We start from the raw sequence: 27895 nt of genomic DNA, 5'->3' as shown, positions 1-27895 counted from the left end.
GGCTGCCTGTTTCTTTGATGTACATTTATCCTTCATACAATGGAGATGACTGGGGTATTGGCAGTGATGGAGAAGCCTGGTACTTAACGTCCTAGTGGATACTGGTGAATGTACTTTAGTACCGTGGGGTATAGATCGGGTCCATTGGAGCTTGGCATGTTAAGAAATCAATAGTGTGCTGGCTCCTCCCCTCTGTGCCCCTCCTGCAGACTCAGTTTAGAAAAATGTGCCCAAGGAGCCGGGTGCAATCCTCTGGAGCATTTTCTTCAGAAATTTGATTTTTTTCAGGTAGTACTGGTTGGCAACCAGTCTCCTGCGTCGTGGGACTTCGGGGGAGGACCAGACCAACCTCCTGAGGGTTAATGGTTCCGTAATCCCCGCTGACAGGACATTAATCTCCTGAGGCTCTTTCACATACCGCACTGTATGTGCCCAGGCAACCAGCGCGCCGCCACCCCCTAACAGATGCTGAATAAGATGACCGGTGCAGTGAGTGTTTACACCGGGGTCCTGGTTAGCGGATCCCCGGTATCATGTGGCGGCGGTTACGGGCTGCAAGCTGCAGTGCCCGCCGCTGGCCCCAAGACTGACGATAGCAAGGGGGTGTATGCTTCCTTCTTTTATACTGTACGTGTTTTACAAAAACCGATTACGCCAGTTTCTCTTAGGTCCCAGAGGATGCTGATTTCCACATTAGTACCATGGGGTATAGACGGGTCCACCAGGAGCCATTGGCACTTTGAGTTTGAGAGTATGGGCTGACTCCTCCCTCTATGCCCCTCCAACCAGACACAGTTTAGAAAATATGCCCGGAGGAGCCGGTCACAGCTAGGGGAGCTCTCCTGAGTTTTCCTAGAAAAGTTATTTTTTTAGAGTTTATTATTTCTCTTGCGTCCTAGAGGATGCTGGGGACTCCGTAAGGACCATGGGGAATAGACGGGCTCCGCAGGAGACATGGGCACTAAAAAAGAACTTTAGGTATGGGTATGCACTGGCTCCTCCCTTTATGCCCCTCCTCCAGACCTCAGTTTAAGACTGTGCCCAGAGGAGACTGGGTGCACTACAGGGAGCTCTCCTGAGCGTCCTGAAAGAAAGTATTTTGTTAGGTTTTTTATTTCCAGGGAGCGCTGCTGGCAACAGGCTCCCTGCAACGTGGGACTGAGGAGAGAGAAGCAGACCTACTTAAGTGATAGGCTCTGCTTCTTAGGCTACTGGACACCATTAGCTCCAGAGGGAGTCAGGACGCAGGTCTCCCCTAGCGGTTCGTCCCAGAGCCGCGCCGCCATCCTCCTCGCAGAGCCGGAAGATAGAAGCCGGGTGAGTATAGGAAGGAAGAAGACTTCAAAGGCGGCAGAAGACTGCAGAGCTTCACTGAGGTAACGCTGTGCGCCATTGCTCCCTCACTGAACACACTCAGCGCACACTGTTGGGTGCAGGGCGTGGGGGGGAAGGGGGGGGCGGCGGTGCCCTGGGCAGCAATGTATACCTCTAAGACTGGCTATACATATATATATATATATATTTCTCTGGCTGGGTCCACAGGATAATATTGGGATATTGTCGAGCGACAGCGAAAATGGCACCAACACGGTCACGAGCTTTCTTGCCTCCCAGGATGCATTGGGGCCTTCACTATATAGTCCCGCCCACTGACTCAGTCAGATCTGTTTTTTGCTTGGTGCGGCAGGAAGCCGCATGGTCACAGGGCTGCTGGGAAAGCAGCCTCAAGTTTTCATTACTTTATTTTTATAGACTTACTATAATGTTTTTTGTAGAGCAACTTCTCTTAACAGCGTTTTAAACGCATATTAGAAAGAGTCGCTCCAACAACTCCCCACCGGGTCGCAACAACGCTTACCTTCGGGTATCAGTGCTGTCTCGACGGGCATCTGTGTCGGATGTTCTAGCAGGTCCAGCAGACGTAACCAGGCTGTGGCCGGAGCATGGGGAGACGGTGAGTCTATGGACTTCCTCTTACTAGAGGGGTCAGGACACAGCTACACTGATTTGGTGGAGACTACAAACAGTGTGTTGATGCGCCGAACATCTCGAGTGTGACAGCGCTATGCTCCGGGGATCATAGGCGCCAGGACTAGGTAGAGGCCGCGATCCTGAGAGTTTAAGTCAACAGGGGTATTCAGACGCTCTCCTGGCCGTCCCTCCTCCGAGTTCATGGCCAGTTCCCGCGTGTCTCTCGTTTCATGAACTGAATGACCTCACTTCCGGCTCAGACGCTACCACGAGGATATTTGGTTGCAGCTTAGACGCTGCGGTTGTGTACACTGGAGATAAAACCCGCCAGACCGAGTCGCAGGCCTTAGCGTCTGCAGACACGTTGAAGTCGCTCAGCGTCCTTGTCCGTTGGTGAGCGTCCGTGTCCGTTATCAGTTACCAAGAGCGGCAGTGTACACCAGTAGCGTCTGAATCCACTCAGCGTCTTACGAGCGTATTTGCTTGGATATGGAAGTGTGGTGAGTTTCCCTGTATCCCGCTCTCCGGAGGCAGGGTATACAGTACTAAAAATTCCTTCTACTTGTTAGTATGCATTGTTAATTTCTCTAACGTCCTAGTGGATGCTGGGGACTCCGAAAGGACCATGGGGAATAGCGGCTCCGCAGGAGACTGGGCACAAAGTAAAAGCTTTAGGACTAGCTGGTGTGCACTGGCTCCTCCCCCTATGACCCTCCTCCAAGCCTCAGTTAAGATTTTGTGCCCGAACGAGAAGGGTGCAATCTAGGTGGCTCTCCTGAGCTGCTTAGAGTAAAAGTTTAAATAGGTTTTTTATTTTCAGTGAGACCTGCTGGCAACAGGCTCACTGCATCGAGGGACTAAGGGGAGAAGAAGCGAACTCACCTGCGTGCAGAGTGGATTGGGCTTCTTAGGCTACTGGACATTAGCTCCAGAGGGACGATCACAGGCCCAGCCATGGATGGGTCCCGGAGCCGCGCCGCCGGCCCCCTTACAGATGCTGAAGCAAGAAGAGGTCCATAAATCGGCGGCAGAAGACTTTCCTGTCTTCATAAGGTAGCGCACAGCACTGCAGCTGTGCGCCATTGCTCTCAGCACACTTCACACTTCGGTCACTGAGGGTGCAGGGCGCTGGGGGGGGGCGCCCTGGGAAGCAATGAATTTACCTTATTTGGCAAAAAATACATCACATATAGCTCCTGGGCTATATGGATGTATTTAACCCCTGCCAGTTTTCCAGAAAAAAGCGGGAGAAGAGCCCGCCGTGAAGGGGGCGGGGCCTATCTCCTCAGCACACAGCGCCATTTTTCCCACACAGCTCCGCTGGTAGGAAGGCTCCCAGAATCTCCCCTGCATCCTGCAACTACAGAAACAGGGTAAAAAAGAGAGGGGGGCACTTATTTGGCAAAATAACAGATATAAGCAGCTATAAGGGATAGACACTTATTGTAAGGTTGTCCCTATACATATATAGCGCTCTGGTGTGTGCTGGCAAACTCTCCCTCTGTCTCCCCAAGGGGCTAAGTGGGTCCTGTCCTCTATCAGAGCATTCCCTGTGTGTGTGCTGGGTGTCGGTACGTGTGTGTCGACATGTATGAGGAGGAAAATGATGTGGAGGCGGAGCAATTGCCTATAATGGTGATGTCACCCCCTAGGGAGTCGACACCTGAATGGATGACCGTAATTAAGGAATTACGTGACAGTGTCGGCACGTTACAGAAAACTGTTGACGACATGAGACAGCCGGCAGCTCAGTTAGTGCCTGTCCAGGCGTCTCAAACACCGTCAGGGGCTATTAAACGCCCGTTACCTCAGTGGGTCGACACAGACACTGACTCCAGTGTCGACGGTGAAGAAACAAACGTATTTTCCAGTAGGGCCACACGTTACATGATCACGGCAATGAAGGAGGTTTTGCACATCTCTGATACTGCAAGTACCACAAAAAGGGGTATTATGTGGGGTGTGAAAAAACTACCCGTAGTTTTTCCTGAATCAGATGAATTGAATGAAGTGTGTGATGAAGCGTGGGTTACCCCCGACAAAAAACTGCTAATTTCTAAAAAATTATTGGCACTATATCCCTTCCCACCAGAGGTTAGGGCTCGTTGGGAAACACCCCCTAGGGTGGATAAGGCGCTCACACGCTTATCAAAACAAGTGGCGTTACCGTCTCCAGAAACGGCCGCCCTTAAGGAGCCAGCAGATAGGAGGCTGGAAAATATCCTTAAAAGTATATACACTCATACTGGTGTTATACTGCGACCAGCAATCGCCTCAGCCTGGATGTGCAGTGCTGGGGTGGCTTGGTCGGATTCCCTGACTGAAAATATTGATACCCTGGACAGGGACAATATATTATTGACTATAGAGCATTTAAAGGATGCATTCCTATATATGCGAGATGCACAGAGAGACATTTGCACTCTGGCATCAAGAGTAAGTGCGATGTCCATTTCTGCCAGAAGAGGATTATGGACGCGACAGTGGTCAGGTGATGCGGATTCCAAACGGCATATGGAAGTATTGCCGTATAAAGGGGAGGAGTTATTTGGGGGCGGTCTATCGGACCTGGTGGCCACGGCAACGGCTGGGAAATCCACCTTTTTACCCCAAGTCACCTCGCAGCAGAAAAAGATACCGTCTTTTCAGGCACAGTCCTTTCGTCCCCATAAGTGCAAGCGGGCAAAAGGCCACTCATATCTGCCCCGGGGCAGAGGAAGGGGAAAAAGACTGCAACAGACAGCTTCTTCCCACGAACAGAAGCCCTCCCCCGCTTCTGCCAAGTCCTCAGCATGACGCTGGGGCCTTACAAGCGGACTCAGGCACGGTGGGGGCCCGTCTCAAGAATTTCAGCGCGCAGTGGGCTCACTCGCAAGTGGACCCCTGGATCCTGCAGGTAGTATCTCAGGGGTACAAATTGGAATTCGAGACGTCTCCCCCTCGCCGGTTATTCCCAGCAAGTGATAATCAAGGTACCCCTCCTACAACAGGGAAAGGGGTATTACTCCACGCTGTTTGTGGTACCGAAGCCGGACGGCTCGGTGAGACCCATTTTAAATCTGAAAGCCTTGAACACTTACATAAAAAGGTTCAAGTTCAAGATGGAGTCACTCAGAGCAGTGATAGCGAACCTGGAAGAAGGGGACTACATGGTGTCTCTGGACATCAAGGATGCTTACCTCCATGTCCCAATTTGCCCTTCTCACCAAGGGTACCTCAGGTTTGTGGTACAGAACTGTCACTATCAGTTTTCAGACGCTGCCGTTTGGATTGTCCACGGCACCCCGGGTCTTTACCAAGGTAATGGCCGAAATGATGATTCTTCTTCGAAGAAAAGACGTCTTAATTATCCCTTACTTGGACGATCTCCTGATAAGGGCACGGTCCAGAGAACAGTTAGAGGTCGGAGTAGCACTATCTCAAATAGTACTACGACAGCACGGATGGATTCTAAATATTCCAAAATCGCAGCTGATTCCGACGACACGTCTGCTGTTCCTAGGGATGATTCTGGACACAGTACAGAAAAAGGTGTTTCTCCCGGAAGAGAAAGCCAGGGAGTTATCCGACCTAGTCGGGAAACTCCTAAGACCAGGCCAGGTGTCAGTGCATCAGTGCACAAGGGTCCTGGGAAAGATGGTGGCTTCTTACGAAGCGATTCCATTCGGCAGATTCCACGCAAGAACTTTTCAGTTGGATCTGCTAGACAAATGGTCCGGATCGCATCTTCAAATGCATCAGCGGGTAACCCTGTCTCCAAGGACAAGGGTGTCTCTCCTGTGGTGGTTACAGAGTGCTCATCTCCTAGAGGGCCGCAGATTCGGCATTCAGGATTGGGTCCTGGTGACCACGGATGCCAGCCTGAGAGGCTGGGGAGCAGTCACACAGGGAAAAAATTTCCAGGGCTTGTGGTCAAGCATGGAAACGTCACTTCACATAAATATCCTGGAACTAAGGGCCATTTACAATGCCCTAAGTCAGGCAAGGCCTCTGCTTCAGGGTCAGCCAGTATTGATCCAGTCGGACAACATCACGGCAGTCGCCCACGTAAACAGACAGGGCGGCACAAGAAGCAGGAGGGCAATGACGGAAGTGGCAAGGATTCTTCGCTGGGCGGAAAATCATGTGATAGCACTGTCAGCAGTGTTCATTCCGGGAGTGGACAACTGGGAAGCAGACTTCCTCAGCAGACACGATCTTCACCCGGGGGAGTGGGGACTTCACCCAGAAGTCTTCCACATGATTGTAAACCGTTGGGAAAAACCAAAGGTGGACATGATGGCGTCTCGCCTCAACAAAAAACTGGACAGATATTGCTCCAGGTCAAGGGACCCTCAGGCAATAGCTGTGGACGCTCTGGTAACACCGTGGGTGTACCGGTCAGTGTATGTGTTCCCTCCTCTTCCTCTCATACCAAAAGTACTGAGAATCATAAGAAGGAGAGGAGTAAAGACTATACTCGTGGCTCCGGATTGGCCAAGAAGGACTTGGTACCCGGAAATTCAAGAGATGCTCACGGAAGACCCGTGGCCTCTACCTCTAAGAAAGGACCTGCTCCAGCAGGGACCATGTCTGTTCCAAGACTTACCGCGGCTGCGTTTGACGGCATGGCGGTTGAACGCCGGATCCTGAAGGAAAAAGGCATTCCGGATGAAGTCATCCCTACCCTGATCAAAGCCAGGAAGGATGTAACCGTACAACATTATCACCGTATTTGGCGTAAATATGTTGCGTGGTGCGAGGCCAGGAAGGCCCCTACGGAGGAATTTCAACTGGGTCGATTCCTGCATTTCCTGCAAACAGGACTGTCTATGGGCCTCAAATTAGGGTCCATTAAGGTTCAAATTTCGGCCCTGTCGATATTCTTCCAAAAAGAACTAGCTTCTGTTCCTGAAGTTCAGACGTTTGTCAAGGGAGTACTGCATATACAGCCTCCTTTTGTGCCTCCAGTGGCACCTTGGGATCTCAATGTAGTGTTGGGATTCCTAAAATCACATTGGTTTGAACCACTCACCACTGTGGACTTGAAATATCTCACATGGAAAGTGGTAATGCTGTTAGCCCTGGCTTCAGCCAGGCGTGTATCAGAATTGGCGGCTTTATCCTATAAAAGCCCTTACCTAATTTTTCATACGGACAGGGCAGAATTGAGGACTCGTCCTCAATTTCTCCCTAAGGTGGTTTCAGCATTTCACTTAAACCAACCTATTGTGGTGCCGTGGCTACTAGGGACTTGGAGGATTCCAAGTTGCTGGACGTAGTCAGGGCCCTGAAAATATATGTTTCCAGGACGGCTGGAGTCAGAAAATCTGACTCGCTGTTTATCCTGTATGCACCCAACAAGCTGGGTGCTCCTGCTTCTAAGCAGACGATTGCTCGTTGGATTTGTAGTACAATTCAGCTTGCACATTCTGTGGCAGGCCTGCCACAGCCAAAATCTGTAAAAGCCCATTCCACACGGAAAGTGGGCTCATCTTGGGCGGCTGCCCGAGGGGTCTCGGCTTTACAACTTTGCCGAGCAGCTACTTGGTCAGGGGCAAACACGTTTGCTAAATTCTACAAATTTGATACCCTGGCTGAGAAGGACCTGGAGTTCTCTCATTTGGTGCTGCAGAGTCATCCGCACTCTCCCGCCCGTTTGGGAGCTTTGGTATAATCCCCATGGTCCTTTCGGAGTCCCCAGCATCCACTAGGACGTTAGAGAAAATAAGAATTTACTTACCGATAATTCTATTTCTCATAGTCCGTAGTGGATGCTGGGCGCCCATCCCAAGTGCGGATTGTCTGCATTACTTGTACATAGTTATTGTTACAAAAATCGGGTTATTGTTGTTGTGAGCCATCTTTTCAGAGGCTCCTTCTGTTATCATGCTGTTAACTGGGTTCAGATCACAAGTTGTACGGTGTGATTGGTGTGGCTGGTATGAGTCTTACCCGGGATTCAAAATCCTTCCTTATTGTGTACGCTCGTCCGGGCACAGTATCCTAACTGAGGCTTGGAGGAGGGTCATAGGGGGAGGAGCCAGTGCACACCAGCTAGTCCTAAAGCTTTTACTTTGTGCCCAGTCTCCTGCGGAGCCGCTATTCCCCATGGTCCTTTCGGAGTCCCCAGCATCCACTATGGACTATGAGAAATAGAATTATCGGTAAGTAAATTCTTATTTTTTAGTACCTATTGCATATGAGACCTGTATATTACTGTGCTTTCTGCATGTTATGTTGAAAAAAAGAGCCAGTTAAAACAGAAGTACAATTTTCCTACTTATGTATAAGTTGTTATGGAGGTTGTATTCTCATATGACAATGTCTAATGCTTTAACATGTGACTGACTGCTAGTATGTGTGCTGACTTTTCTGTGTAATGTCAGTCTTGTTCTGACCCTCAAATCAGGTGCACTGTGGTCAGATTGATCTCACCTCTATATACTGACATATAGGGTGTTTTTCAGTCACAAAATTGTGTAGTCAATAACAGATTATTACCATGTCTGTGAGCGGCAAAAGTGATGAGAATTTATCAAGCACTCCTATAGCCCTAACATGCTTATCTTGTAAGTCTGGGGTAATTGATATGAATCAATTGGTCACTTATGAGGGTTTGTGTGCAAACTGTTTAGCTTTTCAGCGAAGTAAAAGACAGGAGTTGGTTCAGCCACCATGGAATATGTTCGCAAAGACTCTATCTTCTATAGCGGACAAGTTAACTACAGTAGCACTACCTCAGTGGTTAGGTTACACTATGAACCCATACATGCAGCTCCCTTCCTACGGCTTGGTTCCAGTAGCCTCTACAAGCAACCAAGAGACAGTTAAGACTAAGACAGATACGTCTATGTGGCAGACTACACAAGATGATACATCGGACGATGAGACAATAGATTCGACTCCGTATGATGATCAGTTGCAGTATTTTAGTTCAGATGATGTAGCTGAACTTATTAATGCTGTGAAAGCTGTTCTCTCGTTGGAAGAGCCAGCCAAGACAGTGTTAAAATCTAAAGCACCTGTATTTAAACAAACAAAATCAGTGAAAGCTGAATTCCCAGCGTCAGATGAGCTGAAGGAAATGATGGATGAGTCTTGGGCAGCGCCCAGTAAAAAGTATAAGATTCCTATTATCCATTTCCAGCTGTGGATTGTTCGAAAAGAGAAGTTCCTCCAAAAGTAGATGCACATGTTCTGCGACTCGTGCATAAATCTGCTTTACCACTGTCATCTACCTCACTAAATGATGTCACAGACAGAAGGGTAGATAGCCTTTTGAAAAATATTTTTTCTCTAGTAGGAGCAGTGGTAAGACCTGCTATGGCTTCGGCCTGGGTAGCAAAGGCAATGGGCGAATGGATAGAGGAACTAGAGAATAGCATCCCTTCTGCTACTAGGGAGCAAGAGGATCATTTTTGCCGTTTAAGACAATCTGCCCAGTATGTGGAAGAAGCAGCAATTGATGTAGGCACAGTTGCTTCTAAAGCTTCAGCCTTGACAGTAGTCGCTCGTCGAGCAATTTGGCTACGTACCTGGAAGGCAGATGCGGAATCCAAGAAAGAATTGGAAGCATTGCCTTTTGTGGGTAATATATTATTTGGAAAACCTTTATCGGATATCCTAGAATCAGAGGCTGAATCGAAAAAAGTCAGATTTCTGGCTACCTATAACCCTAAGTCCAAGGGTTTAAAATTTCGCTCTTTTCGTTGGCAAAGCAAAGCGAAAGCAAAAGAGGAGCCTAAACAAACCCAGTTTAAATCCAGGGGTAGGAAGCAGTGGGCTAGCAAAAAGCCAGCTTCCAAACCTGAACAGAAACCCTCAGCCTGAAGAAACGGGCCTCCGCCTGGAGGATTCCAGGGTTGGGGGCCGACTCCTTCAATTTGCACACATATGGCAACAGTCAACAGCAGATGCCTGGGTGCAGAAGGTAGTATCTCAGGGGTATGGGTTCCCATTCAGGAGGCAGCCTCCTCTAAGATTTTTTTGCACCAGCCCGTCTCGTATAGAGTCGAAGGCCAATGCCCTGCAAGAAGCAGTCCAAAAATTACTGCAGTCAGGTGTGATTGTCCCTGTACCTCCATCACAAAAGGGACAGGGGTATTACTCCAATCTATTTCTAATCCAGAAACCAAATGGGTCATATCGACCAATTCTAAATCTGAAAATGTTGAACAAATACATATGGATCCCGAAGTTCCACATGAAGACGTTACGCTCCATAATGTTGGCTATGGAACCGGGAGATTACATGGTATCTCTGGATGTACGGGATGCTTACCTACATGTGCCTATAGCACTGTCACATCAGTGTTACCTCAGGTTTGCCATCCTCCAGGAACATTTCCAGTACCAAGCTTTGCCTTTCGGGCTAGCTACAGCACCCAGGGTGTTTACCAAGATCATGGTGGTTATGGCAGCTTGTCTGTGCAAGCAGGGGATAAGAATATTCCCAAACCTCGACGACCTGTTAATCTTAGCACAGTCGCAAGATTTACTGTTGAGCCATCTTCAACAGACGATAGTTTGTTTACAGAGACATGGGTGGCTCATAAATTGGGAGAAGTCGTCCCTGAATCCGTCAGCGGATGGTTCATTTGGGGGCCATATTGGATTCAGACCTACAGAAAGTTCTCTTACCAGAGAAAAAGATAGTCAAGGTGCAGGTCATGGCTCAGGAAGCGTTTGACAATGTCAGTCCATGCAGCAATGCGACTGTTGGGTCTGATGGTATCAACCTTCGACATGGTGGAATTTGCGCAATTCCACTCCAGACTATTGCAGCGCCTTATTCTGACCAAATGGAACGGAAATCATCAGACGATAAAGAAGCAGATGATAAAGATTCCAATAAATGTAAAAAGGTCTCTAGCGTGGTGGCTACAGACAGACCATTTAAACAAGGGGAGACCCTTTTGGATAAAAGAGTGGCAAGTCCTGACAACAGATGCTAGCCTGCAGGGCTTGGGGTCGGTACTCGGAAGCCTATGGTTCCAGGGAAAGTGGACTGCAAGGGAAAGTCGCCTGCCGATAAATCTGTTGGAGATAAGGGCCGTTTACTTGGCTCTAGTTCAGGCAAAGGACAATCTACAAGGAAGACCAGTCCAGATCCGCTCAGACAATGCGACGGCAGTAGCATACCTCAATCATCAAGGAGGAACTCACAGCAAGAGTCTGATGGAGGAAGTAACTCCCATTCTAAAATGGGCAGAACTCCATCTCCCCGCATTGTCAGCAGTATTTGTCCCGGGTGTACTAAATTGGGAAGCGGATTTTCTCAGTCGGAACACCATTCAGGAAACCGAATGGGCACTACACCCAGAAGTGTTTCAGACACTGGTGAACAGATGGGGTCTACCGGAGATGGACCTTATGGCGTCTCGTCTAAACAACAAAGTTCCGAGGTACGGATCAAGAACAAGGGACCCAGGAGCGGTCCTGGTAGACGCACTGTCAGTAGAATGGAGGTTTCAGCTGGCATATCTGTTCCCTCCGATATCTCTGTTAGCCAGAGTTGTGAGAAAGATAAAACAGGCAAAAGGAGCAATTATTCTAATAGCTCCAGCTTGGCCAAGAAGGCATTGGTACACAGATCTGTTGAGAATGTCCGTGGAAGCACCGATACTGCTCCCTCAACGTCCAGATCTGTTAATGCAGGGTCCTTGTTATCACAGTCATCTGGATCGCCTATCTTTGACGGCGTGGCTGTTGAAACCTCTATCTTAGAAGCTAAAGGATTTTCGAAACAAGTAATCCAAACCATGCTTAGAGCAAGAAAGCCTTCTTCGGCCCGTGTGTATCATAGAATATGGCATGCCTATATTCACTGGTGTACTGGAAAAAATTACAATCCGAGATCTTTTAAAGTAGCTAGGATTTTGGATTTCCTTCAGGCAGGATTGGATAAAAGGTTGAAAGTTGCTTCCTTGAGGGTTGACTATATGATTTCAGCAGAAGATTGCTATCTTCCAAAGGTGGTATCAAAGTTTCACCTGAATAAAGAAATTGTAGTCCCAGCTTTTCAGATATCGGGACTATCTGCTGGAGAAGCGTCGCTGGACGTGGTCCGGGCTTTAAGAATCTACATAGATCGTACTAGTGCTATCAGGAAAACAGATTCTCTCTTCATCCTCTACGGATTCCATAGAAGAGGATGGCCTGCTAGTAAACAGACGCTGGCGAGATGGCTCCGTATGGTAATAGCAGAAGCTTATTCTCATGCAGATCTCCCTATTCCGGCTAATGTCTCTGCACACTCTACACGTAAGGTAGGTCCTTCTTGGGCAGCACAACAGGGTGCTTCAGCAGAACAGATATGTAGGGCAGCCACATGGTCTTCCATAAACACATTCATCAGACATTATGCCTTGGATACTTTTGCCTCTCATGACGCAGACTTCGGGCGAAAGGTCCCCCTGTGCAATCAGGAGTGTCCCCACCACTAAAATGGCTTTGGGAATCCCAATGTTATCCTGTGGATAATCCTATGGATAATCCTGTGGATCCAGCCAGAGAAATATACGTTATGGTAAGAACTTACCGTTGATAACGTGATTTCTCTGACGTCCTAGTGGATGCTGGGAACTCCGTAAGGACCATGGGGAATAGACGGGCTCCGCAGGAGACTGGGCACTCTAAGAAAGAATTAGGACTACTGGTGTGCACTGGCTCCTCCCTCTATGCCCCTCCTCCAGACCTCAGTTAGAATCTGTGCCCGGCTCGAGCTGGTTGCACACTAGGGGCTCTCCTGAGCTCCTAGTAAAGAAAGTATTTATTAGGTTTTTTATTTTCAGTGAGATCTGCTGGCAACAGACTCACTGCTACGAGGGACTTAGGGGAGAGAAGCGAACCTACCTGCTTGCAGCTAGCTTGGGCTTCTAGGCTACTGGACACCATTAGCTCCAGAGGGATCGAACACAGGCCCAGCCTCGGTCGTCCGGTCCCGGAGCCGCGCCGCCGTTCCCCTTGCAGAGCCAGAAGCAAGAAGAACGTCCTGGAAATCGGCGGCTGAAGACTCCGGTCTTCATTAAGGTAGCGCACAGCACTGCAGCTGTGCGCCATTGCTCCCCATGCACACCACATACTCCGGTCACTGATGGGTGCAGGGCGCTGGGGGGGCGCCCTGGGCTGCAATTAGATTACCTTAAAATGGCAAAAAAACACATAATATAGTCTAATAAACTATATATGTGTAAAAATCCCCTGCCATTATATTAATATAAAGAGCGGGAGAAGCCCGCCGAAAAAGGGGCGGGGCTATCTCCCTCAGCACACTGGCGCCATTTCCTCTTTACAGCTCCGCTGGAAGGACGCTCCCCAGGCTCTCCCCTGCAGTTTCCAGGTTCAATAGGGTAAAAAAGAGAGGGGGGGCACTAAATTTAGGCGCAATACTGTGTATTATAGCTGCTATAGGGAAAATCACTTTGTGTAGTGTAAATCCCTGTTTATATAGCGCTGTGGTGTGTGCTGGCATACACTTTCTCTGTCTCCCCAAAGGACTTGGTGGGGTCCTGTCCTCAGTCAGAGCATTCCCTGTGTGTGTGCGGTGTGTCGGTACGGCTGTGTCGACATGTTTGATGAGGAGGCTTATGTGGAGGCGGAGCAGGTGCCGATAAATGTGATGTCACCCCCTGCGGGGTCGACACCAGAGTGGATGGATATGTGGAAGGTATTAACCGACAGTGTCAACTCCTTACATAAAAGGTTCAATGACATAACAGCTGTGGGACAGCCGGCTTCTCAGCCAGTGCCTGCCCAGGCGTCTCAAAGGCCATCAGGGGCTCAAAAACGCCCGCTACCTCAGATGGCAGACACAGATGTCGACACGGAGTCTGACTCCAGTGTCGACGACGACGAGACTAATGTACATTCCACTAGGGCTATCCGTTGCATGATTACGGCAATGAAAAATGTGTTGCACATTTCTGACATTAACCCAGGTACCACTAAAAAGGGTATTATGTTTGGGGAGAAAAAGCAACCAGTGGTTTTTCCCCCTTCAGATGAGTTAAATGAAGTGTGTGAAGAAGCGTGGGCTTCCCCTGATAAAAAAAAACTAGTGATTTCTAAAAAGTTACTAATGGCGTACCCTTTCCCGCCAGAGGACAGGGTACGTTGGGAGACATCCCCGAGGGTGTATAAAGCGCTCACACGCTTGTCAAAAAAGGTGGCACTACCGTCTCAGGATAGGGCCGCCTTAAAGGAGCCTGCGGATAGAAAGCAGGAGGCTATCCTGAAGTCTGTATATACACACTCAGGTACTATACTGAGACCTGCTATTGCTTCAGCATGGATGTGCAGTGCTGCAGCAGCGTGGTCTGATTCCCTGTCTGATAATATTGATTCCCTTGACAGGGACACTATATTGCTAACCATAGAGCATATTAAAGACGTAGTCTTATACATGAGAGATGCACAGAGGGATATTTGCCGGCTGGCATCTAGAATAAATGCAATGTCCATTTCTGCCAGGAGAGTATTATGGACTCGGCAGTGGACAGGTGATGCGGATTCTAAAAGGCACATGGAGGTTTTGCCTTACAAGGGTGAGGAATTGTTTGGGGATGGTCTCTCGGACCTCGTTTCCACAGCGACAGCTGGGAAGTCGACATTTTTACCCCAGGTTCCCTCACAGCCAAAGAAAGCACCGTATTATCAGGTACAGTCCTTTCGGCCCCAGAAAGGCAAGCGGGTTAAAGGCGCGTCATTTCTGCCCAGAGGCAGGGGTAGAGGGAAAAAGCTGCACCATACAGCCAGTTCCCAAGAACAGAAATCCTCCCCTGCTTCCACTAAATCCACCGCATGACGCTGGGGCTCCACTGGTGGAGTCAGGTGCGGTGGGGGCCTGTCTCCGGAACTTCAGCGACCGGTGGGTTCGCTCACAGGTGGATCCCTGGGTTCTACAAGTGGTATCTCAGGGATACAAGCTGGAATTCGAGACGTCTCCCCCTCGCCGTTACCTCAAATCAGCCTTGCCAGCTACTCCCCCGGACAGGGAGGTAGTGCTGGCGGCAATTCACAAGCTGTTCATCCAGTAGGTGATAATAAAAGTTCCCCTCCTTCAACAGGGACGGGGTTACTATTCCACAATGTTTGTGGTACCGAAACCAGACGGTTCGGTGAGACCCATTCTAAATTTAAAATCCTTGAACACTTATATAAGAAGGTTCAAGTTCAAAATGGAATCGCTCAGGGCGGTTATTGCAAGCCTGGAAGAAGGGGATTACATGGTATCACTGGACATCAAGGATGCGTACCTGCATGTCCCCATTTACCCACCTCACCAGGTGTACCTCCGTTTTGTGATACAAGACTGCCATTACCAATTCCAGACGTTGCCGTTTGGTCTGTCCACGGCACCGAGGGTATTTACCAAGGTAATGGCCGAAATGATGATACTCCTTCGAAAGAAGGGAGTTATAATTATCCCATACTTGGACGATCTCCTTATAAAGGCGAGGTCCAGGGAGCAGTTGTTGGTCGGAGTAGCACTATCTCAGGAAGTGCTACAACAGCACGGCTGGATTCTGAATATTCCAAAGTCGCAGCTGGTTCCTACGACGCGTCTGCTGTTCCTGGGTATGATTCTGGACACAGAACAGAAGAAGGTGTTTCTCCCGGAGGAGAAGGCCAAGGAGTTGTCATCTCTGGTCAGAGACCTCCTGAAACCAAAACAGGTGTCGGTGCATCACTGCACGCGAGTCTTGGGAAAGATGGTAGCTTCTTACGAAGCAATTCCATTCGGCAGGTTCCATGCAAGGATCTTTCAGTGGGATCTGTTAGACAAGTGGTCCGGATCGCATCTTCAGATGCATCGGCTGATCACCCTGTCCCCGAGGGCCAGGGTGTCTCTGCTGTGGTGGCTGCAGAGTGCTCATCTTCTAGAGGGCCGCAGATTCGGCATACAGGACTGGGTCCTGGTGACCACGGATGCAAGCCTCCGAGGTTGGGGGGCAGTCACGCAGGGAAGAAACTTCCAAGGACAATGGTCGAGTCAGGAGGCTTCCCTACACATAAATATTCTGGAACTAAGGGCCATTTACAATGCCCTAAGTCAGGCAAGACCCCTGCTTCAAAACCAGCCGGTGCTGATTCAGTCAGACAACATCACGGCGGTCGCCCATGTAAACCGACAGGGCGGCACAAGAAGCAGGATGGCGATGGCAGAAGCCACAAGGATTCTCCGATGGGCGGAAAATCACGTGATAGCACTGTCAGCAGTGTTCATTCCGGGAGTGGACAACTGGGAAGCAGACTTCCTCAGCAGGCACGACCTCCACCCGGGAGAGTGGGGACTTCATCCAGAAGTCTTCCAACTGATTGTAAACCGTTGGGAAAGGCCACAGGTGGACATGATGGCGTCCCGCCTAAACAAAAAGCTAAAAAGATATTGCGCCAGGTCAAGGGACCCTCAGGCGATAGCTGTGGACGCTCTAGTGACACCGTGGGTGTACCAGTCGGTTTATGTGTTCCCTCCTCTTCCTCTCATACCAAAGGTGCTGAGGATAATAAGAAAGAGAGGAGTAAGAACTATACTCATCGTTCCGGATTGGCCAAGAAGGACTTGGTACCCGGAACTACAAGAAATGATCTCAGAGGACCCTTGGCCTCTGCCTCTCAGACTGGACCTGCTACAGCAGGGGCCCTGTCTGTTCCAAGACTTACCGCGGCTGCGTTTGACGGCATGACGGTTGAACGCCGGATCCTGATGGAAAAGGGCATTCCGGTTGAAGTCATTCCTACACTGATAAAGGCTAGGAAAGAGGTGACCGCAAAGCATTATCACAGCATATGGCGAAAATATGTTGCTTGGTGTGAGGCTATGAAGGCCCCCACAGAAGAATTTCAGCTGGGTCGATTTCTGCACTTCCTACAGTCAGGAGTGACTATGGGCCTAAAATTGGGATCCATTAAAGTCCAGATTTCAGCCCTGTCTATTTTCTTTCAAAAAGAACTGGCTTCACTGCCTGAAGTTCAGACGTTTGTTAAGGGAGTACTGCATATTCAGCCCCCTTTTGTGCCCCCAGTGGCACCTTGGGATCTCAACGTTGTGTTGGATTTCCTAAAATCACATTGGTTTGAGCCACCTCAGACCGTGGAATTAAAATATCTCACTTGGAAAGTGGTCATGCTTTTGGCCTTGGCTTCGGCTAGGCGGGTGTCAGAATTGGCGGCTTTGTCCTGTAAAAGCCCCTATCTGATCTTCCATATGGACAGAGCAGAATTGAGGACGCGTCCCCAATTCCTCCCTAAGGTGGTATCAGCGTTTCATTTGAACCAACCTATTGTGGTGCCTGCGGCTACTCGGGACTTGGAGGCTTCCAAGTTGCTGGACGTAGTCCGGGCCCTGAAAATCTGTTTCCAGGACGGCTAGAGTCAGAAAGACTGACTCGCTGTTTATCCTGCATGCACCCAACAAGTTGGGTGCTCCTGCTTCTAAGCAGACTGTTGCTCGCTGGATCTGCTCCACGATTCAACTTGCACATTCTGCGGCTGGACTGCCGCATCCTAAATCAGTCAAAGCCCATTCCACGAGGAAAGTGGGCTCTTCTTGGGCGGCTGCCGAGGGGTCTCGGCTTTACAACTTTGCCGAGCTGCTACCTGGTCGGGGTCAAACACGTTTGCAAAATTCTACAAGTTTGATACCCTGGCGGAGGAGGACCTTGAGTTTGCTCATTCGGTGCTGCAGAGTCATCCGCACTCTCCCGCCCGTTTGGGAGCTTTGGTATAATCCCCATGGTCCTTACGGAGTTCCCAGCATCCACTAGGACGTCAGAGAAAATAAGAATTTACTCACCGGTAATTCTATTTCTCGTAGTCCGTAGTGGATGCTGGGCGCCCATCCCAAGTGCGGATTGTCTTCAATACTTGTATATAGTTATTGCCTAACTAAAGGGTTATTGTTATGAGCCATCTGTTCGTGAGGCTCAGTTGTTATTCATACTGTTAACTGGGTATAGTATCACGAGTTGTACGGTGTGATTGGTGTGGCTGGTATGAGTCTTACCCGGGATTCCAAATCCTTTCCTTATTGTGTCAGCTCTTCCGGGCACAGTTTCTCTAACTGAGGTCTGGAGGAGGGGCATAGAGGGAGGAGCTAGTGCACACCAGTAGTCCTAATTCTTTCTTAGAGTGCCCAGTCTCCTGCGGAGCCCGTCTATTCCCCATGGTCCTTACGGAGTTCCCAGCATCCACTACGGACTACGAGAAATAGAATTACTGGTGAGTAAATTCTTATTTTCTCTTATGTCCACAGGTATCCACAGGGATCCCACCCTGACGCATCTGATTTGAGGATCTAGACAATCACGAAAACCTCTTCCTTCTTGTATGGAAGGGTGTGCATGTGTGTTCTTATCGCCTGTACAGGTCTCTACCTAATGTTCCTGCCTAAAATCGCTGTGGAAAGAACTGATCTGACTGAGTCAGTGGGCGGGACTATATAGTGGAGGCCCCAATGCATCCTGGGAGGCCAGAAAGCTCGTGACCGTGTTGGTGCCATTTTCGCTGTCGCTCGACAATATCCCAATGTTATCCTGTGGATACCTGTGGACATAAGAGAAATCACGTTATCAACGGTAAGTTCTTACCATAACGTGTGTGTGTGTGTGTGTGTATATATATATATATATATATATATATATATATATATATATATATATATATATATACACACACACACACACTTTTTTGTGGTATTGACAGTGAATCCCCGCCAGTTGTTTTAAAAGAGCGGGACCGAAGCCCGCCACTGAGGGGGCGGGGCTTCTCTCTCAGCACTCTCCAGCGCCATTTTCTCCACAGCACACGCTGAGAAGCTGGCTCCCCGGACTCTCCCCTGCTCATCACCGGAGACAGAGGGTTTTAAAGAAGGGGGGGCACATAATTTGGCGCAGTACATATATAAAAAAGCGCTGTATCTGGGTAATTTTTTACCAGGGTGTTGGCGCTGGGTGTGTGCTGGCATACTCTCTCTCTGTCTCTCCAAAGGGCTTTGTGGGGGAACGGTCTCCAGATTAGAGCTTTCCCTGAGTGTGTGGTGTGTCGGTACGGGCGTGTCGGCATGTCTGAAGCGGAAGGCTCTCCTAGGGATGAGGTGGAGCGCATGAGTGTGGTGTCTCCGTCGGCAACGCCGACACATGACTGGATGGATATGTGGAATATTTTTAATGCAAATGTGAATTTATTGCACAAACGTTTGGACAAAGCAGAGTCCAGGGATGGTACAGGGGGGCATGCCCTGCCTTTCCCTATGTCACAGGGGCCTTCTGGGTCTCAAAAACGCCCACTTTCTCAGGTAGTCGACACAGATACCGACACGGATTCTGAATCCAGTGTCGATTATGATGATGCGTGGTTGCAGCCAAAATTGGCAAAGAGTATTCATTATATGATTATTGCTATAAAGGATGTGCTGCATATTATAGATGACCCCGCTGTACCTAATCCAAAGATCCACATGTTCAAAGAAAAGAAGCCTGAGGTTACTTTTCCACCTTCTTTTGAATTAAATGAGTTATTTGAAAATGCTTGGGAAACTCCAGACAAGAAACTGCAGATTCCCAAAAGGATTCTTATGGCATATCCTTTCCCGATAAAGGACAGGATACGGTGGGAATCCTCCCCAAGAGTGGACAAAGCATTGACGCGTCTTTCCAAAACGGTGGCGCTGCCGTCTCAGGATACCGTTGCTCTCAGGGATCCTGCTGATCGCAAGCAGGAAACTACCTTGAAGTCGATTTGCACACATACCGGTACATTACTCAGGCCGGCAATAGCGTCGGCTTGGGTTTGAAGCGATGTAATAGCGTGGACCGATACCTTATCTGCTGATATGGATACAATGGATAAGGAAACTATTTTATTGACCCTGGGCCATATTAAGGATGCGGTCCTTTATATGAGGGAGGCTCAGAGGGATGTGGGCATACTGGGGTCCAGAGCGAACGCTATGGCGATTTCTGCCAGGCGAGCACTGTGGACCCGACAGTGGTCGGGTGATGCAGACTCGAAACGGCATATGGAGGTTTTGCCATACAAGGGTGAGGAATTGTTTGGGGAAGGTCTCGCGGACCTAGTTTCCACGGCTACTGCAGGTAAATCAACCTTTTTACCTTCTGTTTCCTCACAGCCTAAGAAAGCGCCACATTATCAGATGCAGTCCTTTCGGTCGCATAAATCCAAGAGAGCTCGGGGATCTTCTTTTCTTGCCAGAGGTAAGGGCAAAGGGAAAAAGCTGCCAGCTACAGCCAGTTCCCAAGAACAAAAGTCTTCCCCGGCTTCTTCTAAATCCACCGCATGACGCTGGGGCTCCGTGGGGGGAGTCCGCTCCTGTGGGGGTACGTCTTCGTCTTTTCAGCCAAGTCTGGGTTCACTCTCAGGTGGATCCCTGGGCAATAGATATTGTTTCCCAGCGGTACAAGCTGGAATTCGAAGAGGTGCCTCCTCGCCGGTTTTTCAAATCGGCACTGCTAACTTCTTCCCCAGAGAGGGAGGCAGTTTTGGCAGCAATTCAAAAGTTGTGCCTTCAACAAGCGGTGGTCAAAGTTCCCCTGCAGCAGGGGATGGACTATTACTCAACCCTGTTTGTGGTCCCGAAACCGGACGATTCGGTCAGACCCATTCTGAATTTAAAATCCTTAAACCTATACTTAAAGAGGTTCAAGTTCAAGATGGAATCGCTCAGAGCGGTCATCGCAAGTCTGGAAGGGGGAGATTATATGGTGTCCCTAGACATAAAGGATGCATACCTTCATGTCTCCATATATCAACCTCATCAGGCGTTCCTGAGATTTGTGGTGCAGGATTGTCATTACCAATTTCAGACGTTGCCGTTTGGGCTTTCCAAGGCCCCGAAGATTTTTACCAAATTAATGGCAGAGATGATGGTGCTCCTGCGCAAGCAGGGTGTCACAATTAACCCATACTTGGACGATCTCCTGATAAAGGCGAGATCAAGAGAACAGTTGCTGGACAGCGTATCCCTCTCCCTGAGGGTGTTGCAACAACACGGTTGGATTCTCAATCTACCGAAGTCACAGTTAGTTCCAACAACCCGATTGCCTTTCTTAGGCATGATTCTAGACACTGAACAAAAGAGGGTCTTTCTCCCAATGGAAAAGGCCCAGGCACTTCAGAGCTTGGTCAGGGACCTGTTAAAGCCAGACAGGGTGTCGGTACATCACTGCACTCGAGTTCTGGGAAAGATGGCGTCTTACGAGGCCATTCCATTCGGCAGGTTCCATGCCAGGACTTTTCAGTGGGACCTTCTGGACAAGTGGTCCGGGTCACATCTACAGATTCATCAGATGATCCGCCTGTCCCCCAGGGCCAGGGTATCTCTCTTGTGGTGGCTGCAGAGTGCTCATCTTCTAGAGGGTCGCAGGTTCGGCATTCAGGACTGGGTTCTGGTGACCACGGACGCGAGCCTCCGAGGGTGGGGGGGGGGCAGTCACACAGGGAAGAAACTTCCAAGGTCTGTGGTCAAGCCAGGAGACTTGTCTACACATCAACGTACTGGAATTAAGGGCCATATACAACGGCCTTCGTCAAGCGGAGACCTTACTTCAAGGTCTACCGGTTCTGATTCAGTCAGACAACATCACAGCAGTGGCTCATGTAAACCGCCAAGGCGGCACAAGGAGCAGAGTGGCAATGGTAGAAGCCTCAAAGATTCTTCGATGGGCGGAGAGTCATGTAAGCGCGCTGTCAGCAGTCTTCATTCCGGGAGTGGACAACTGGGAGGCAGACTTCCTAAGCAGAGACGAAGAGGGATTCAGAAATTTCTCATTGTTCCAGATTGGCCTCGAAGGGCCTGGTATCCGGATCTGCAGGAAATGCTCACAGAAGATCCTTGGCCTCTTCCTCTCAGGGAAGACCTGTTACAACAAGGGCCCTGTCTGTTCCAGGACTTACCGCGACTGCGTTTGACGGCATGGCGGTTGAACGCAGGATCCTAGCTAAAAAGGGCATTCCGGATGAGGTAATTCCTACTCTGATAAAGTCTAGGAAGGAGGTGACATCGAAACACTATCACCGTATCTGGAGGAAGTATGTATCTTGGTGCGAAGGCAGGACTACTCCTCCGGAAGAATTCCATCTGGGCCGTTTTCTCCATTTCCTGCAAACGGGAGTGAATTTGGGCCTAAAGTTAGGCTCCATTAAGGTTCAGATTTCGGCCCTATCCATTTTCTTTCAAAAGGAATTGGCTTCTCTTCCAGAAGTCCAGATTTTCGTGAAAGGGGGTGCTGCATATCCAGCCTCCTTTTGTGCCTCCGGTGGCACCATGGGACCTTAACGTGGTGTTACGGTTTCTTAAGTCTCACTGGTTTGAACCTCTTCAAACTGTTGAATTGAAGTATCTCACTTGGAAAGTGGTCATGTTATTGGCTTCGGCGCGGCGAGTGTCGGAGTTGGCGGCTTTGGCTCACAAAAGTCCTTATCTGATTTTTTTCATGTGGATAGAGCTGAGTTGCGGACTCGTCCTCAGTTTCTGCCTAAGGTGGTGGTTTCTTTTCATAGGAACCAACCTATTGTGGTGCCGGTGGCTACTGGGGATGTGGAGGATTCAGAGTCCCTGGATGTGGTCAGGGCATTGAAAATGTATGTGGCCAGAACGGCTCGGGCTAGGAAAACAGAGGCCCTGTTTATCCTGTATGCAGCCAACAAAGTTGGCACTCCTGCGTCTAAGCAGACTATTGCTCGCTGGATCTGTAACACGATTCAGCAGGCTCATTCTACGGCTGGATTGCCGTTACCGAATTCGGTAAAGGCCCATTCCACTAGGAAGGTGGGCCCTTCTTGGGCGGCTGCCCGAGGCGTCTCGGCTTTACAACTTTGCAGAGCGGCGACTTGGTCGGGTTCAAACACTTTTGCAAAATTCTGCACGTTTGATACCCTGGCTGATGAGGACCTAATGTTTGCTCATTCGGTGCTGCAGAGTCATCTGCACTCTCCCGCTCGTTTTGGAGCTTTGGTATAATCCCCATGGTCCTTACGGAGTCCCCAGCATCCTCTAGGACGTAAGAGAAAATGAGATTTTAAACCTACCGGTAAATCTTTTTCTTCTAGTCCGTAGAGGATGCTGGGCGCCCGTCCCAGTGCGGACAACATCCTGCAAGACTTGTATATAGTTGTTGCTTACATAAGGGTTATGTTTTCAGTTTGGATCAGTTTTGGACTGATACTGGTTTTGTTTCATACTGTTAACTGGTTCGTGTATCCCATGTTATACGGTGTGAATGGTGTGGCTGGTATGAATCTTGCCCTTGGATTTACAAAATCCTTTCCTCGTACTGTCCGTCTCCTCTGGGCACAGTTTCTCTAACTGAGGTCTGGAGGAGGGGCATAGAGGGAGGAGCCAGTGCACACCCATACCTAAAGTTCTTTCTTAGTGCCCATGTCTCCTGCGGAGCCCGTCTATTCCCCATGGTCCTTACGGAGTCCCCAGTATCCTCTACGGACTAGGAGAAAAAGATTTACCGGTAGGTTTAAAATCTTATTTTTACAGGGAGGCTGCTGCAAAAGCCTCCCTGCAGCGTGGGACTGAGGTGGGGAGCAGTGTCCGCCCTGCGGGGTCTGAGCCACTGTCTCCGCTGACTGGACACTGCGCTCCAGAAGGGACCGCTCGCCCCAGCAGCATGCCGCCAACTCCTTGCAGAGCTGAAGAATCGGTGGCGAGTGAGACACCAACCCCCTAGCAAGCGGGGGATCGGTGTGAAGATAGCGGCACAGGGTAGGAGCGCAGTATTAACTGCACTCCGAGGATGGCTCAGCGGTACATGGTGCGGCGCTGTGAGGGGCGTCCTGAGCCAGCGCAGACACCCTACACTGGTCCAGAAGCCTGTCAGGGTCCCCGGATCTCAGCCAGCAATAATTCATCAGGCCAGTATAATCCATGAAGAGCGGGAAGACGGTGCCATTAAGGGGGCGGAGCTTCTCCGAGCGGACCCAGCAGCGTTCCGGCGCCATTTTCCTGCCTGCACAGCGCTGATAAGGAGAACCGGTCCCTCCACATCAACTCCAGCTATCTGTGAACGGTACCAGGGGGTTTTAGAAGGGGGGTGAAGGCTGTAATACCACTGTGTTTCCTATTAAGTAGCACAGTCAGCGCTGACAAGGGATCTCCCTTTGCTAAAAAGCGGTGTGTGGGGGTTGTCTCCAGTCTCTGAGTATCTCTTGCCTTTCTTGGGGGGGAAACTGTCTGCCCTCACCTGTGTGTGTGCGCGTGAAGTGTTTGGTAGTCTCCTTTAGCTATGTCCAGGAACACTGTGTCATATGCTGCAGAGGATTTATCCTCCCAGGATGATCCCATTCCATGTAATCAGGATAGCACTGGTTTAGCACAGATACCAGCAAGGGAACCTGAGTGGTTTTCCTCTATCAAATCTTGGATTTCTCAGATTTCTGACAGGGTTGCAAGTAATGAATCTGCAACCCAGGTATTACAAAGCTCTATGGAAGTATGGCCTGTTTCTGGTACCTTAGGACGCCCCGCTATATACCCCCACAAACGTGCGCTTGTGCATGTGACACAAGACGACACGGATACCAATTCTGACACCACAGACGATGATGGGGATGTGTTGTGGGGGTCTGCATCTCTTGCAAAGGGGGTGCAATTGTTGATAGAGGCTATCGGATGTGTTGAATGCTAATGATACCACACCTGAGCAGGTTGAGGAGGCCTTTTTCACTGAAAATAAAAAGACCTCGCTAACCTTCCATGCGTCAAATGAATTGAATGCTATATTTGAAAAAGCATGGGAAACCCCTGAGAAAAAAATTCCAAGTCCCAAAAAGGGTCCAGGTGGCGTTTCCTTTCACTGAGGATAGGAAAAAATGGGAAAACCCGCCGATTGTTGACGCATCTGTGTCCAGACTCTCAAAAAAGGTGGTTTTACCTGTTCCAGGATCTACCGCCTAAAAGGAGCCGGCTGATAGGAAAATTGATAACACGCTTAAATCAATGTACACTGCTTCAGGGGCCATATTACGCCCCACTATTGCTACTGCATGGATTGCAAAGGCAATAGTAAAGTGGTCGGTTGCCTTACTTGAGGATTTGGATACAATGGATAGGGATGACGTTGCATTATATTTACGCAACATACATGATTCAGCAGGTTTTATGGTAGAGTCCATGAAAGACCTGGGTTCCATGGCTGCGGGAATCTATTCCATGTCTGTTTCAGCTTGTCGGGGACTGTGGCTGCGCCAGTGGTCGGCCGACGCGGAATCCAGAAAAAGTGTGTAGTACCTACCCTATACAGGTCAGGCTCTCTTTGGGGAAGCTCTAGCCACGTGTATATCCACGGCTACAGCAGGTAAGTTTCCGTTTCTACCCTCAGCAGCGCCTGCGCCGAAGAAATCCTTCTCTTCATCTGCAACGCAGTCCTTTCGGCCTAACAAGCCTAGAAAGGCCAGGACATCCAATACCTTCTTTAGGTATAAGTTGGGTTAAGTCCAAGAAACCTGCCGCTGCAAGTTCCCAGGAACAAAAGCCTGCTTCAAGTACGCCAAAGTCCTCCGCATGACGGTGGACCGCGCGGCCTGGAAGTGGGGCCGGTGGGAGCGAGACTCAGACACTTCAGTCACGTCTGGGTATCGTCCGGCATGGATCCCTGGGTGATAGATATTGTGTCCCCGGGATACAGGCTGGAATTTCAAAGTCTCCCTCCTCATCGCTTTTTCGCCTTTTTTTTTTTGGGCAGACAGCAGTGTATTACAAGACGCTGTCCAAAAATTGGTGGAGGCACAGGTCATTGTGCCAGTATCGCCTCACATGCAGAACAAAGGTTACTATTCAAACCTTTTCGTGGTACTGAAACCGGGTGAGTCGGTCAGGCCCATTCTGAAGCTAAAATCATTGAACCCCTTTCTAAAGGAGTTCACGTTCAAGATGGAGTCACTCAGGGTGGTGATATCAGGTCTGGAAGAGGGGGAATTTCTGGTATCACTGGATGTCAAGGATGCGTACCTCCATATTCAGATCTGGCTGCCGCATCAGGCTTATCTCCGTTTAGCATTGCTGGACTGTCATTTCCAGTTCCAGGCCCTGCCATTCGGCCTCTCCACAGCACCAAGGGTGTTTACCAAGGTGATGGCAGAAATGATGGTTCTCCTCCGCAAGCAGGGTGTGAACATCATTCCATATCTGGACGTTCTGCTGATAAAGGAATCGTCCAAGGAGAAGCTGCTGCAGTCCATTGTTCTCACAACACGCCTCCTCAAGAGTCATGGTTGGATTCTGAACCTTCCAAAATCACATTTGGAACTAACCCAGAGGTTGTCCTTTCTGGGAATGATCCTGGATACGGAAGTGCAAAGGGTGTTTCTTCCGCAGAAAAAAGGCGTTGGTGATACAAGCTATGGTCCGGGATGTCCTGAAGCTAGCCCGGGTGTAGGTTCATCAATGCATTCGCCTATTGGGAAAGATGGTGGCCTCTTTCGGGATTCAGGACTGGGTCCTTCTAACCACGAATGCGAGCCTTCGGGGCTGGGGAGCAGTCACTCAAAGAGTAACCTTCCAAGGACGGTGATCAATACTGGAAGCCGGCCTGCCCATCAACATCCTTGAACTAAGAGCCGTCTACAACGGTCTTCTTCAGGCAGCCCCTCTTCCAAGAAATTGGGCCTTTCAAGTGCAGTCGGACAACGTAACAACAGTGGCTTACATAAACAGACAGGGCGGAATGAAGAGCAGAGCGGCGATGTCAGAGGTGACAAGAATACTCCTCTGGACAGAAAAGCACACGTTTTCGCTGTCAGCCATCTTCATTCCGGGAGTAGACAGCTGGGAAGTAGACTTCCTCAGCAGACACAATCTCCATCCAGGGAAGTGGGGTCTCCATTCAGAGGTGTTCAAGGAAATAACAGACCTTTGGGGATTATCCCAAATAGACATGAAGGCCTCTCGTCTCAACTAGAAGCTTCAGCGTTATTGTTCCCGGTCGAGGGACCCACAAGCAGTGGCAGTGGACGCCCTGGTGTCTCCGTGGGTGTTCCAGTCAGTGTACGTGTTTCCACCAGATCCTCATTGCCCCAGACTGGCCAAGAAGGGCTTGGTAAATAACAGATCTTTGGGGCTTACCCCAAATAGGCATGATGGCCTCTCTTCTCAACAAGAAGCTTCGGCGTTATTGTTCCAGGTCGAGGGACCCACAGGCAGTGGCAGTGGATGCCCTGGTGTCTCCATGGGTGTTCCGGTCAGTGTACGTGTTTCCACCACTCCCACTCATTCCAAGAATCCTAAAGCTCATAAGGAGAACAAGGGTTCAAGCGATCCTCGTTACCCCAGACTGGCCAAGAATTGCTTGGTACGCGGACCTTCTGAATCTACTGCAAGAAGAGCCGAGGCCTCTTCCTCTTCGGGAGGACCTGCTGCAGCAGGAGCCGTTCACCTATCAAGAATTACCGCGGCTACGTTTGACGGCATTGAAGTTGAGCGCCTGATACTTGCTCGGAAGGTCATTCCTACCCTGACACAGGCTAGGAAAGGGGTAACGTCTAAACATTACCATCGTATTTGGAAAAAAATGTGTCTCTCGGTGTGAATACAAGAAGTTCCCTACGGTGGCGTTTCAACTCGGACGTTTTCTCCTATTCCTGCAGGCAGGTGTGGATAGGGGCCTGAGGTTAGGATCTGTGAAGGTCCAGATTTCGACCCTATCCATTTTCTTTCAGAAACCATTGGCTGCCCTCCCTGAGGTTCAGACTTTTTTGAAGGGAGTTCTGCACATCCAGCCTCCCTTTGTACCGCCTACGGCGCCTTGGGACCTTAACGTGGTGTTGCAGTTCCTCCAGTCGGATTGGTTTGAGCCTCTACAGGAGGTTGAGGTCAAATTTCTTACATGGAAGGCGGTCACATTGTTGGCCTTAGCTTCTGCTAGACGTGTGTCCGAATTGGGGGCTTTATCCTGTAAAAGCCCTTACTTGATCTTCC

The 27895-nt window shown here is 49.6% G+C and overlaps 1 protein-coding gene across 3 annotated transcripts in view; it reads left to right on the top strand.

Moving 5' to 3' along the window:
• MTFR2 (mitochondrial fission regulator 2) overlaps nt 1-27895 on the top strand; it is a 105581-nt gene that overhangs the window by 64377 nt on the left and 13309 nt on the right. The window lies entirely within an intron of this gene.

This window comes from Pseudophryne corroboree, chromosome 4, assembly GCF_028390025.1.
Source record: "Pseudophryne corroboree isolate aPseCor3 chromosome 4, aPseCor3.hap2, whole genome shotgun sequence".
NCBI classification, from domain to species: Eukaryota; Metazoa; Chordata; class Amphibia; order Anura; family Myobatrachidae; genus Pseudophryne; species Pseudophryne corroboree.
The sequence above is the reverse complement of the archived record's forward strand: the minus strand, read 5'-3'. Positions and strand labels throughout refer to the sequence as shown.